This window comes from Chrysochloris asiatica, unplaced genomic scaffold (assembly GCF_000296735.1).
Source record: "Chrysochloris asiatica unplaced genomic scaffold, ChrAsi1.0 scaffold00069, whole genome shotgun sequence".
Lineage (NCBI taxonomy): Eukaryota > Metazoa > Chordata > Mammalia > Afrosoricida > Chrysochloridae > Chrysochloris > Chrysochloris asiatica.
The window spans coordinates 11102975-11108134 of NW_006408587.1; positions in this window are offsets into that span (position 1 = coordinate 11102975).

Consider the following 5160-nt stretch of genomic DNA (forward strand, 5'->3'; position numbering starts at 1 on the left):
TTCTTATCAATGGAGAAGAGATTGACGTTGTCAAGGACTTCATTCTTCTTGGATCAATTATCAACACTCACAGAAGCAGCAGTCAAGAAATCTAACAATGTATTGCATTAGGCAAATCTGCTGCACAAGACCTTTTTAAAGTGTTGAAGAGCAAAGATGTCAGCTTGAGGACTTAGATGCTCCTGACCCAAGCCATGATATTTTCAATAACCTCATATGTATGTGAAAACTAGACAGTGAATAAGGAAGACCGTAGAAGAATTGATGGTTTTGAGTTATGGTGTTGGAGGAGAATATTGAAAGTGCCATGGGCTGCCAAAAGAACCAATAGATCCATTTTGGAAGAAGTGCAGCCAGAATGCTCCTTAGAGGCCAAGATGGCCAAACTTCGTCTCTTATACTTTGGACATATTGTAAGGATGGACCAGTCGTTAGAGAAGGATATTATGTTTGGTAAGGTAGAGGGTCAGAGGAAAAAGGAAGACCCCCAGTGAGATGGATTGGCCAAGTGGCAGCATCGATGGACTTAAGCGTGGCAACAGTAGTGAGGTTGGCCCAGAATTGGGCAGGGTTTCTTTCTGCTGTGCATAAGGTCCTATGGGTTGGGACCGACTCAATGACACCTAACAACAACAACAAATGTAACTATTGTTGAACCAATACCAAACTGTTTTGAATACTGGCTATATAGTAAGTGTAGTATCATAGAGTCTGAGACCTCCTGCCCTGTTCTTTTTCCATCCATTCACTACTAATATAGCAACAATGTCCAACTAACAATTGGCTAAAGGGTAAATTTGTAAATGTAGATTAAAGGCAGGTAAGGACTAACAAAGGTAATATAGTAAGTTGGGTCAAAAGGAGGTAATGTCTTGTTGGCGGCAGCTTTTTATACATAGAAAAGTTGCCAGCAATTCTTGAAAAACTAATTTGAAGTCATTTTCATTATATATATATTTATTAGTTGGTGGAATCTAGAATTGTAATAACCTGGTGAGAGTTTTTCTGCAAATGGCAATCAAATTAGTCTTATTCATGAAACTCATAAATAAGCTATAATTTAGTATTTTATGTCTAGGGAAAATAAAACTGGGCTCATACTGTTTAAGAGGATAAGGGAATTTAGCACAACACAGGGATTTATAGCAGATTTATGACAAAGATACATCTTAACTAGAAGCTTAATTGTGATTTAAATTACAGGTCAAGCTGTGCAATGTGTTTCTTTTTAGGGGAAAATCTTTGGGGAGATAAAGTTTGCTTATTTAAAGAGGCAACAGAAAACAAATGAGAAAAAACATTCTGTTTTCTGTTTTTCTTAAAAATTTCAAGGTGTTTTAAGTCAAATTACCCCTGAGTTCCTGATGCTGCTGTTGTGAAATTTCCATGTTAAACTTTCTTTTTGTTAGGCTCTCCCTCTTTTCCAGCATGGTTATTTTACTTTACAGTAACAAAAAGACATAGGAAGTATATCTCTCAGCAAACTAACCTAGAAATTGGTGATAAGGTAGTCTCAACATTTCTAGAACCATGGCATCCTATCACTTTAGGCTGATTCACATAAAATCAGGAAGTTCTGCAGATGGAAGAATTATAGCCACTTATTTTGCAAATGGGAAAATTAAGGGTTCTAGTGATTTTCCTAAATTTACTCTTTATCTCAAGTAATTTAAAGTCTAATGAGGAAATAAGATTCATGTACAAATAATTTTAACTGAAAGTATAAAGAAATTATTTCCTTGCAAAATGAAAATGGAAACAGATAGTTAGAAGTTGGCTATCCAAGGGAGATTAGAAAAGGGGAGTTTGACCTGATAGGTCAGACTCTGACATTCTGACATTTTCTTCTCCTTTAGAGAAATCCTTAGGTAATTAACACCATAACCATCATGCAGACTTCAGCCTTGGATGGAGATAGAATTGGGTGGGGAATGGGGACAAAAATCCTAGTAGGAATTGAAATGATCTGTTCTCTGAAGTAGGGTCAAGCAAAGGTGGGAACATTTAAGCAATTCTTTACTAAAGTTTGAGGAATAATAACAGGAAAACCATCCAGAGAGCATGGTCAAGACAAAGGAGAATCTGGTTTATAAGATAGGACATGCATTCTGGCACTCACAGTTTTAGTATCATATGTGTGGCATCTCAAAGGGGAAAAAAAAAAGCAAAACAAAACCTAAAGGCACTGAGAGTATCTCTGTTTTAATCCTTCACCCTATCCATGCCTTTCCTCCACCCTCATATGCACACACTCTATTGTCATTCTTTGTTTCTCTTTGCTCCAAGTTTGAACAGAAATACTACAGTAATTCACTTACAAGTCCTTTCTCTCAAACAAAGGAAATTTATAACACAGGACTGGTGCAAAGTACCAAGAAAGTTCATGCAAAGAAAAGATCATGAGGGACACCAACAGGAAAATTCTTCTAATTTTCTTAGATGCTATTTGAGCCAGATCCTTAAGGGTAAACATGCTTTTCACAGTTGGAGGAAGGAAAACAATAAGCTAAGTGAGAAGACCAGTGTGGACAAGAACATACAGGTGATGTTTTGAATCAGAGATAACCTGGTAACAGTCTGCCAATGATCTTGTCAGATGTTTGATTGAATATTAACTATAGGATTTTTATAGTTGATTCTGTGCTGCACCACTCAGAAGCACTCTTTGGACAGAGGCACAAGTTCTTCCATTTGTAGAGTGTTGTCTGCTGATGACTGGGCTCCCAGCTAAGCCCATTTCCTAGAAATTTCCCTCCACTGAAGGAAGTAGCCATGCTGAAGAAGGTTGCATTTCTGTGACTACCCATATCCAATCATTGGTTGATGCAGTGGTACAAGACCCAAACCCATTTTAAACCAGTACAACTGTAAAGGGCATGCATATATATATATATATATATATATATATATATATATATATTTCCACCACTCCTCTGTCAGTTTGTCGTATTGTTGTGGCTTGTGAGTTGCTGTGATTCTGAAAGCTATGCCACTGGTATTTTAAATACCAGCAGGGTCACCGATAGAGGACAGGCTTCAGATGAGCTTCCAGATGAAGACAGACTAGGAAGAAAAAGTAATGAACTACTTCTGAATATTTAGTCACTGAAACCCTTATGAATAGCAGAGAAACACTGTCAGATATAGTGCAAGAAAATGAGTCCCTCAGGTTGGATGGTACTCAAAATGCGATTGGGGAAGAGCTGCCTCCTCAGAGTAGAGTTGACTGTGATCACGTGAATGGAGTAAAGCCCGTGAGAGAAAAGCCCACGGGACCTTCATTTGCTGATGGTGCACAACTCAAAATGAAGAGAAACAGCTGTAAACATCCACTGAAAATTGGAACATGGAATGTACAAAATATGAATCTGGGAAAATTGGAAGTTGTCAAAAATGAAATGGAACGCATAAACATCTATATCTTAGGTATTGGTGAGCTGAAATGGACTGGTATTGGCCATTTTGAATCCGATGACCACATGGTTTACTGTGCCAGGAATGACAAATTGAAGGTGAATGGTGTCGCATTCATTGTCAAAAAGAACATATCCAGATCAGTCAAGAGGTTCAACACTGTGTGTGATAGGACAACACAGGGAAGCCCAGTTAATACTACTATTATTCAAATTTACACACAAACCACTAAAGCCAGTGAAGATTAAATAGACTTCTACCAACTTCTTCAATCTGAAATTGATCAAACATGCAATCAAGATGTATTGATCATTACTGGTGATTGGAATGCAAAACTGGTGATTTTGGGAACAAAGAGGAAGGATCAGTAGTTGGAAAATAATGGCCTGGAAAATGCATGATAGAATTCTGCAAAACCAATGATTTGTTCATTTCAAATACCTTCTTTAGACAGCATAAGAGATTACTATACACATGGACCTCACCAAATGAAACACATAGAAATCAAATTGACTACATCTGTGGAAAGAGACAATGGAAAAGCTCCATATCATCAGTGAAAACAAGGATAGGGGCAGACTGTGGATAGACCATCATTTACTCATAAAAATTCAAACTGAAGCTGAAGAAAATGAAAACAAGTCTATGAGAGCAAAATATGACCTTGAATATATCCCACCTGATTTTAGACATCATCTGAAGAACAGATTTGATACATTAAACACTAAAGACCAAACACCAAAAGAGTTGTGGGATGACATCAAGAAAGCAAAAAGTCATTGAGACGACAAGAAAGAAGGAAAAGGTCAAAATGGATGTCAGAAGAGACACTGAAACTTGCTCTCCAGCATAGAGATGCTAAAGCAAATGGAAGAAATGAGGAGGTCCAAGAGTTGAACAGAAAATTTCAAAGATCAGCTCAAGAAGATAAAGCCAAATATTACCAGAAAAATGTGCAAAGATATGGAATAAGAAAAGCTAAAAGGAAGAACATGCTCAGCATTTCTCAAGCTGAGGGAACTGAAGAAAAAATTCAAGCCTCGACTTTCGTTATTGAAGATTCTCTGGGCAAATTATTGAATGATGCAGAAAGCATCAAGAGAAGATGGAAGGAATACACAGAGTCACTGTGCCAAAAGGAAATGGTTAATGTTCAACCATTTCAAAGGTAGCATATGACCAAGAGCCAATGATTCTGAAGGAGGAAGTCCAAATTGCATTGAAGGAATTGGCAAAGTACAAGGCACCAGGAATTGACAGAATAAAAATGGAAATCTTTCAAGAAAGTGAGGCAACACAGGAGGCACTCACTCATCTCTGCCAAGAAATTTGGAAAACAACTATCTGGCTGACTTATTGGAAGAGATCCATATTTGTGCACCTTCTAAAGAGAGGTGACCTAACGGAATGTGGAAATCATTGGACAATCTCTTTGATATCCCATGCGAGTAAAGTTTTGCTAAAGGTAATACAGAAACGGCTACAATCATGCATTGACAGAGAACTTCCAGAGGTTGAAGCTGGATTCAGAAAAGGCTGTGGAAGGAGGGATATCATTGCTGATGTCCAATGGATCTTGGCTGAAAGTAGAGAATATCAGAAAGATGTTTACCTGTGCTTTATTGACTATGCAAAGACTTTTGATTGTGTGGATCATGACATGCTATGGACAACATTGCGAAGTATGAGTATTCCAGAACACTTAATTGTGCTCATGAGGAATCTGTACCTGGACCAAGAAGCAGC